The following is a 10,045-nucleotide window of genomic DNA, read 5'->3' on the forward strand; positions in this document are numbered from 1 at the left end:
GCTTGTATGAAGAAAGGGACCCTATGGGTCATATGGAAATACATGAAAAATCGGCTAAGTCCCAAAATTGGGATGTCTGAACTACACTAAAAAGTTACCACATCAAGCAAGGCAAAGTACCTAGGTGAACCCTAGGAAGAAACACGGACCAAGTCAGATGGCCTAAGTCAAGAGTACAAGTGACCTAGGCAAAGTTGTATGGCGCTGAGGACCCTGAAAAATCGGGTTAGTGTAGTTCAGACAGGGGAGGTTTCTGGGTCGGCTGAACCTCCTTATTTCGGGTTTTGGCCTCCTCAAGAAGACAGACCTAGGCAAAGTGCCTAGGGTGAAAGTGCGAAGACCAATCGAATAGTAAGACAAGTTTTGACCGATCGCCCTAGGCAAGCTTGTATGAAGAAAGGGACCCTATGGGTCATATGGAAATATACGAAAAATCGGCTAAGTCCCGAAATTGGGATGTCTGAACTACACTAAAAAGTTACCACATCAAGCAAGGCAAAGTACCTAGGTGAACCCTAGGAAGAAACACGGACCAAGTCAGATGGCCTAAGTCAAGAGTACAAGTGACCTAGGCAAAGTTGTATGGCGCTAAGGACCATGAAAAATCGGGTTAGTGTAGTTAAGACAGGGGAGGTTTCAGGGTCGGCTGGACCTCCTTATTTCGGGTTTTGGCCTCCTCAAGAAGACAGACCTAGGCGAACTGCCTAGGGTGAAAGTGCGAAGACCAATCGAATAGTAAGACAAGTTTTGACCGATCGCCCTAGGCAAGCTTGTATGAAGAAAGGGACCCTATGGGTCATATGGAAATACATGACAAATCGGCTAAGTCCCAAAATAAGGATGTCTGAACTACACTAAAAAGTTACCACATCAAGCAAGGCAAAGTACCTAGGTGAACCCTAGGAAGAAACACGGACCAAGTCGGATGGCCTAAGTCAAGAGTACAAGTGACCTAGGCAAAGTTGTATGGCGCTGAGGACCCTGAAAAATCGGGTTAGTGTAGTTCAGACAGGGGAGGTTTCAGGGTCGGCCGAACCTCCTTATTTCGGGTTTTGGCCTCCTCAAGAAGACAGACCTAGGCGAACTGCCTAGGGTGAAAGTGCGAAGACCAATCGAATAGTAAGACAAGTTTTGACCGATCGCCCTAGGCAAGCTTGTATGAAGAAAGGGACCCTATGGGTCATATGGAAATATACGAAAAATCGGCTAAGTCCCAAAATTGGGATGTCAGAACTACACTATAAAGTTACCACATTAGCAAGGCAGACTTGTATGAAGAACGGGACCCTGGTGAAAGTAGCAAATATCCCAAACCGAACATGAATATTATACACACAAGAGTACGAACATAAAGGAACACGGACCAAGCGTACCGAGAGAATCGGTACTATAGAACCCTCGTGGTTCTACACAAAGACTGTATGTTAGGGGTTCAAGCCCCATAGTACTCAAACGGTGACAGTAGCAAATATCCCAAAACGAACGTGAATCTTATTCACAAGAGTACGAACATAAAGGAACACGGACCAAGCGTACCGAGAGAATCGGTACTATAGAGCCCTCGTGGTTCTACACAAAGACTTTATGTTCGGGGTTTACACCCCAAATCGAACGTGGAATTTACTTTCTGATGGTCATGCGGTCGTCCAAAGGGGTCTAGTATCCTGGGATGACAAGCATCACGGGCAAAGCTCGTATCAAAACAGTCGAAGAGGCCCGCGAAAGCTTGCTTTCCATGGCTATGCGATGCACAAATTGAGTTTACTCACCGTAGTATAAAACGAACGAACCGAACCTATCCGAGTAGGGATAATGGGCGCAGTAACATACTTCTGTGACCCAGCGAGAGTTGAACGAGGTGACATGAACTGTCAGTGGCTTATATCAGATGGGATACATACATGAGATTGCTTTCAAATCTACACTCGAAAACCTAACCAAGTAAAAGCGAACGTGGGGAGGATTCGAAACCGGTAACGAAATCTTAAGCTGGAAAGAGTCATCACTATGGATACATATTATGCGAAACCAATCAAGTGCTCAGTACTGATCCAAAACCGAAGAGCACTAGTGAACACCTTAATCTCACCCTAGTTCACATCCAAGTGATCGACCACGTGTGTGAAGCAAAGACCAATCGAATTCCTGAATGAACCGAACACTATGAACAAATGGCCAAAAACGTTATAACTATCCAAACATACTACTATCTAGCGAAAGTCATCACGATGGAACCATACCATGATCTTTAACCTATAGCGCTCACCATATTCCTACCCAGAGTGCAAGTGAACAGATTGCCCACCCGTACCCAGTTCACAACCACGTGATCGACTAACATACCGAGGTTACCACAAGTCAAAGTTATACGTTTACAAGCGCAAGACCAATCGAAAACCCCGAAAGCAATCTCGACCCAAAATGTATTATCCGTGAGTGTAGTCGAGTCTCGTACTCGTCATCTGTAATCGTCGGATAGAATATCCAGTACACGGTTGTCTTTCCAAATGAAATCTACATACAGAACTCGCTCTTGGCAAATGGGTGGCATTGGCGCAATCAGGAGCGAGTTCCCGTCCGGGTGCCAAGTGATTGGCAAATGTCTGGGGGAAAGCAACCATATGTTGATTTGTCTGTTAGTGTACTGGGTGTTTGAGGTATGTAGTATCCACGCTTGGTTGGGTGTGTCAGAGGACCATGGATGCGTTCACAACCCCAATTGGGGTACATCGGGAATGATTTTGTGGAACCGATGTGCCCGGCACACACTAAGTTTTGTTGCAAGTTAATAGTGTGCCATGTCCGGGGGGGTTGTGATTAAACTCTGGTGAATTGCGTACTGTGGTGATTGGGGTATGAAAGCCCCGCAGTTGCAATGATCGGACGCGCCTAGCGTGTCCTTTAGTTGATGGTAGGGAAATGAAGGCCCTTGTCAGCTCACCTAAGTATTCATGGAAGTTTGGCATAAGGTCGCTGTGGTAGGGGTATGAAGGCCCCGTCAGCGCATGCACAATCGGGCGCACGAGCGCTTAGCGGAGTCGAATGCCGCTCAAGTGCCTGTCCGGTGCATCGGGTGTGTGTGTGATACGAGGGCAATGAGGTTCGCACGGGGGCTCGCCTCCCGTGTGCTACCGGACTTGACAACATATAGAACGTGGTGTTTGCTCCTCCGGGTGCAATGGGACAATGAACATTCGAACGCAAAGTCGGAATTCTGGTTGATCCTACCAGTAATATACGCTCGTCTCAAAGGTTAAGCCATGCATGTCTAAGTACAAACAGATTTAATGTGAAACCGCATAAGGCTCAGTATAACAGCTATAATTTACGAGATCATCAACCTAGTTACTTGGATAACTGTGGAAAATCTAGAGCTAATACATGCAACATGCCAGGACCCTCGCGGGAACTGGTGCACTTATTAGTCAAACCAATCGCGGGTTCTCCGTGTCATTGAGTTGAAGTCTGGATAATGATGCTGATCGTATGGTCTCGCACCGACGACAGATCTCGCAAATATCTGCCCTATCAACTATGGATGGTAGTATAGAGGACTACCATGGTTGCAACGGGTAACGGGGAATCAGGGTTCGATTCCGGAGAGGGAGCCTGAGAAATGGCTACCACATCCAAGGAAGGCAGCAGGCGCGTAAATTACCCAATCCCGGGACGGGGAGGTAGTGACGAGAAATAACAATATGAAACTCTTTAATGATGTTTCATAATTGGAATGAGTAGAGCATAAATCCTTCTACGAGGATCAAGTGGAGGGCAAGTCTGGTGCCAGCAGCCGCGGTAATTCCAGCTCCACTAGCGTATATTAAAATTGTTGCGGTTAAAACGTTCGAAGTTGATACTTGTCCAACACAGTCCGGCTCCGCCGACCCGGTCAACCCGTGGTCGGTGGGCCAAGTCGGAATCTGGTTGCGACTCAATGGTGTGGTAGGGCACCAAGTCTGTGTCATGGTGTGCCCTTCAACGGGTGCAAGTGTAACATAGAGCTCGACCGCTCACGTTTACCTTGAACAAATTAGAGTGCTTAAAGCAGGGTGCCCAAACGCCCTAGAATAATCTTGCATGGAATAATGGAATACGACCTTGGTCTAATCTTTCATTGGTTTGTACTCAGACCGGAGGTAATGATTAACAGAAGTAGTTGGGGACACTAGTATTACGGCGCGAGAGGTGAAATTCGTAGACCGTCGTAAGACTAACTAAAGCGAAGGCATTTGTCAAGGATGCTTTCTTTAATCAAGAACGAAAGTTAGAGGATCGAAGGCGATTAGATACCGCCCTAGTTCTAACCGTAAACGATGCCAACTAGCAATTGGGAGACGCTACAACCAGGTGCTCTCAGTAGCTTCCGGGAAACCAAAGTCAGGTTCCGGGGGAAGTATGGTTGCAAAGTTGAAACTTAAAGGAATTGACGGAAGGGCACCACAATGAAATGGAGCTTGCGGTTCAATTTGACTCAACACGGGAAAACTTACCAGGTCCGAACTTATGGAGGTGAGACAGATTAATAGCTCTTTCTCAAATTTAAGGGTAGTGGTGCATGGCCGTTCTTAGTTCGTGGATTGATTTGTCTGGTTAATTCCGATAACGAACGTGACTCACATATGCTAACTAGAACGCAGTCAGCGTTAATGCGTCGATGCCGATTGGAACGGGTTAGGACCTTTCGGTGGAGTATGACCTGACACCTTCGCTGTTCGTGTGCGCAAGTGCACTTACGGTACGCTGCTTAGCAGGACAATTTGTGTTTAGCAAAATGAGATCGAGCGATAACAGGTCCGTGATGCCCTTAGATGTTCTGGGCTACACGCGTGCTACAATGTGGGTAGCAGCGTGTCTCCTATTCCGAGAGGAACGGGAAATCACTCAAATACTCACTTAGTAGGGATTATGGATTGCAATGGTCCATATGAACTCGGAACTTCTAGTAAGTGCTGGTCATCAGCCAGCGTTGAATACGTCCCTGCCCTTTGTACACACCGCCCGTCGCTACTACCGATGGATTATTTAGTGAGGTCTTTGGAGATGATCGTTCGCTGGATCCTCGTGAACCGCGTCTGCTTTATCGAAGTTGACCGAACTTGATGATTTAGAGGAAGTAAAAGTCGTAACAAGGTTTCCGTAGGTGAACCTGCGGAAGGATCATTAGTGGCCAAGTGATCCTTCCAGAAGTCCGAACCTGCGGGTTGAGACTTCGGCACAAGTTGCCATATGATAATTGACGAAACACTATAGAAGTCCGAACCTGCGGGTTGAGACTCAGGCACAAGTTGCCATATGAAAGTTGACGAAACACTAACAAGTCCGAACCTGCGGGTTGAGACTTAGGCACACGTTGCCTTATACATGACTTCGAACAAATACACAAGTCCGAACCTGCGGGTTGAGACTTAGGCACAAGTTGCCTTATACATACATTGGCCAAATAAACAGAAGTCCGAACCTGCGGGTTGAGACTTAGGCACAAGTTGCCATATTATATTCGATCAAACACTAAGTAGTCCGAACCTGCGGGTTGAGACTCAAGACCGTAACAAGATGTCACTATACAAGTCCGAACCTAAGGGTTGAGACTTAATGCGATCTAGATACCAAGTTGACATCCAATACCTGTTGAGCAAAACCAAAGATTCCCTGTTCTCGAATGATTACACTATATAACAGGGAATCATGAAGAAATCAAGCAAGCGTGAAACAAAGTCATCACTTGGGCATGCTCGATAGCCAACCACATGACCTTAACCTAAGAGAGCATGCAAACCACATGATACCTATAAACGATTAACCCGCCCTAGTTCAATCGTTCACCAAGTGATGACTTCAGTATGGCTAAGAGAAAAACTTTTAAATGGGAAAAACTCTAAGTCCGATCCTCCGGGTTGAGACTTCCGCGTCGGAGGTGGGCGCACCTCCTATCCGAAAGATGATGAATCAGGGGTGTTCGGTCAGCAATGGTCGGATGCCCCGTCGTAGTCCAACTATGACAATCAAAGTCAAGACCTCCGGGTTGAGACTTTCCGCGAGTACAAGCATAAAGGAACACGGACCAAGCCGTACCGAGAGAATCGGTACTAGAGCCCTCGTGGTTCTACATTGAGAGAGCCCTCGTGGTTCTCATTAGGGGCTTTATGCAAGTCGTACTCAATACTGTGGTGTGAAGTATAAAGTATAGTCCTCGCCTGGTCCACGCTGCTTCGGCGGTCCTGGGTAAGATAGTTAATTCTAGCTTGCCCTATAGTGGAATGAGGACACTTAATGCTTCGTCTTTTAGCGGCGGCTAGACTCCTCCTCACGGGGAACGAGTTGACGCGCACAGCGGCGGCTTACGCACTATGGCAATCATGGATGCCTGAAGATTCCGTGAAGTTCTCCCCTGGTCCACGCTGCCTCGGCAGTCCTGGGTAAAATGGAATATTTCCAGCTTGCCCTATAGTGGAAGAGGACTATCCAACAATACAAAGTCAAGACCTCCGGGTTGAGACTTTCCGCGTCGGTGGTGTCGCGCACCGCCTATCCGAAAGATGGTGTAACAGGGGTGTTCGATCAGCAATGGTCGGATGCCCCGTCATAGTCCAACTATGACAACCAAAGTCAAGACCTCCGGGTTGAGACTTTCCGCGTCCGGAGGTACGCGTACCGCCTACCCGAAAGATGGTGTGCTTCTGGGGTATTCGATGAGTCGGATACCCCGTCGTAGTCCAACTATGACAATCAAAGTCAAGACCTCCGGGTTGAGACTTCCGCGTCCGGAGGTACGCGTACCGCCTACCCGAAAGATGGTGTGCTTCTGGGGTATTCGATGAGTCGGATACCCCGTCGTAGTCCAACTATGACAATCAAAGTCAAGACCTCCGGGTTGAGACTTCCGCGTCCGGAGGTACGCGTACCGCCTACCCGAAAGATGGTGAATCAGGGGTGTTCGATCAGCAATGGTCGGATGCCCCGTCGTAGTCCAACTATGACAATCAAAGTCAAGACCTCCGGGTTGAGACTTTCTAAGAGTACAAGCATAAAGGAACACGGACCAAGCCGTACCGAGAGAATCGGTACTAGAGCCCTTGTGGTTCTACATTGAGAGAGCCCTCGTGGTTCTCATTAGGGGCTTTATGCAAGAAGTACTCAATACTGTGGTGTGAAGTATAAAGTATAGAGTCCTCCACTGGTCCACGCTGCTCCGGCGGTCCTGGGTAAGATAGTTCATTCTAGCTTGCCCTATGTGGAAGAGGACTCAATACCCTACCTGTTGAGCTTGAAACAAAGTCATCACTTGGGCATGCTCATATTGCCATACACAATTACATTATATTCGAATGAGCATGCAAGCGACCCTATATAGACCGAACCAAAACGATAGATACCGCCGTAGTTCACCCCCACCAAGTGATGACTTCAGTATGGCTAGTGTGTGAAGTATAAAGTATAGTCCTCCCCTGGTCCACACTGCTTCGGCGGTCCTGGGTAAGATAGTTAGTTCTAGCTTGCCCTATGTGGAAGAGGACACAATACTTAATACTTAGAGTACAAGCATAAAGGAACACGGACCAAGCCGTACCGAGAGAATCGGTACTAGAGCCCTCGTGGTTCTACATTGAGAGAGCCCTCGTGGTTCTCATTAGGGGCTTTATGCAAGTCGTACTCAATACTGTGGTGTGAAGTATAAAGTATAGAGTCCTCCACTGGTCCACGCTGCTCCGGCGGTCCTGGGTAAGATAGTTCATTCTAGCTTGCCCTATGTGGAAGAGGACTCAATACCCTACCTGTTGAGCTTGAAACAAAGTCATCACTTGGGCATGCTCATATTGCCATACAATATTCCATTATCTACTAATGAGCATGCAGCTATATGATTATAACCTGTAAACGATTACCCCGCCGTAGTTCAGCGCTTCAACCAAGTGATGACTTCAGTATGGCTAGTGTGTGAAGTATAAAGTATAGTCCTCCCCTGGTCCACACTGCTTCGGCGGTCCTGGGTAAGATAGTTAGTTCTAGCTTGCCCTATGTGGAAGAGGACACCATACTTAATACTGTGGTGTAATGAACAAAGTATAGTCCTCCACTGGTCCACGCTGCTTCGGCGGTCCTGGGTAAGATAGTTAGTTCTAGCTTGCCCTATGTGGAAGAGGGCATACAAGACAAAGTATAGTTCTCCCCTGGTCCACGCTGCTTCGGCGGTCCTGGGTAAGATAGTTAATTCTAGCTTGCCCTATGTGGAAGAGAGCATACATGAACCAAGAACGAAGGTTATGATCGAGGAATGATTCGACAACTAACCGATGGTATGAAATGTGAAGAATTCAAGCAAGCACACAATCAAGTCATCACTTGGGCATGCTCGATAGCCAACCTCATGACATTAACCTAGTAGAGCATGCGAAAACCAATATATATGTAAACGATGCCTCCCTAGTTCAGCGCTTCAACCAAGTGATGACTTCAGAATGGCTAAATCAAATCGGTTCAAACCATACCATCGGTATCCTATTGAAACACACAAGTCGATATCAAACCTCATGATTGTGTAGTCCTCCACTGGTCCACGCCGCTTCGGCCGTCCTGGGTAAAATGGAACATTCCAGCTTGCCCTATGTGGAAGAGGGCACATTACTCAATACTGTGGTGTGAAGTATAAAGTTCAGTTCTCCCCTGGTCCACGCTGCTTCGGCGGTCCTGGGTAAGATAGTTCATTCTAGCTTGCCCTATGTGGAAGAGGACACTTCATACTTCGTCTCTAAGCGGCGGCTTGACTCCTCCCTACGGGGAACGGGTTTACGCGCACAGCGGCGGCTTACGCACTATGGCAGTCATGGATGCCTTACGTTTCTATGAAAAGTGTGTTCCTCCCCTGGTCCACGCTGCTTCGGCAGTCCTGGGTAAGATAGTTAGTTCTAGCTTGCCCTATGTGGAAGAGGACACGTAGACTTACTGTGGTGTGAAGTATAAAGTTCAGTTCTCCCCTGGTCCACGCCGCTTCGGCCGTCCTGGGTAAAATGGATTCATCCAGCTTGCCCTATGTGGAATGAGGACACTTTATGCTTCGTCTCTAAGCGGCGGCTTGCTCCTCCCTACGGGGAACGGGTATACGCGCACAGCGGCGGCTTACGTTATGGCAGTCATGGATGCCTTACGTTTCCATGAAAAGTGTGTTCCTCCCCTGGTCCACGCTGCTTCGGCAGTCCTGGGTAAGATAGTTAGTTCTAGCTTGCCCTATGTGGAAGAGGACACGTAGACTTACTGTGGTGTGAAGTATAAGGTTCAGTTCTCCCCTGGTCCACGCCGCTTCGGCCGTCCTGGGTAAAATGGATTCATCCAGCTTGCCCTATGTGGAATGAGGACACTTTATGCTTCGTCTCTAAGCGGCGGCTTGCTCCTCCCTACGGGGAACGGGTATACGCGCACAGCGGCGGCTTACGCAAGTTAGTCACCCTCGGCAGTGGATCACTCGGCTCATGGATCGATGAAGACCGCAGCTAACTGCGCGTCATAATGTGAACTGCAGGACACATGAACATTGATAAGTTGAACGCATATTGCACGTCGTGGGAACCTACCATGATGTACAGATGACTGAGCGCTTATATTTGAGAAATGTATCGCATACATTTAACTACGCCGTGACACCCGTCACGAGACGTGCACCATGATGTTAACTAGGGTCGCGACGACCCGCTAGCATTAAAGAACCCGTGGTTTACAATATACTGGCATTGGAATTCGAAGTATTTAGAGCGTCCGTGTTCCCGCGTGAGGCGGAAGTACGAGGAGAAGGCGTGCTTGTGGTGTCTGTGGTGGTGTTTACTGATGTCTAGCTTCAGCTTATTTATTTATTTAAATAGAAGCGAAGATGTCAAAGTAGCGTCGAAGCAGCAGCGGTAGCACAAATGATTCAAGTATGGAAGTTGACCAAAGGAACACAAACAAACTAGCGTATGGGCAATGGAAGGTATCAGTGAGTTAAACCACACGCGGGCTAACAGCCCGTTAACCGAGTCCAACGGTACATATTGGACATTGAAACAAAGTAGTCGCA

The 10,045-nt window shown here is 47.8% G+C and overlaps 1 non-coding gene across 1 annotated transcript; it reads left to right on the plus strand.

Moving 5' to 3' along the window:
* The first annotated feature begins 9,437 nt into the window (after positions 1-9,437).
* On the plus strand, positions 9,438-9,592 carry LOC131270952 (5.8S ribosomal RNA). Its single transcript, XR_009179942.1, has one exon. It is a non-coding gene; the product is annotated as a 5.8S ribosomal RNA (ribosomal RNA).
* Positions 9,593-10,045: the final 453 nt, after the last annotated feature.

The sequence above is a fragment of the Anopheles coustani genome, assembly GCF_943734705.1.
Source record: "Anopheles coustani chromosome X unlocalized genomic scaffold, idAnoCousDA_361_x.2 X_unloc_77, whole genome shotgun sequence".
Classification (NCBI taxonomy): Eukaryota; Metazoa; Arthropoda; class Insecta; order Diptera; family Culicidae; genus Anopheles; species Anopheles coustani.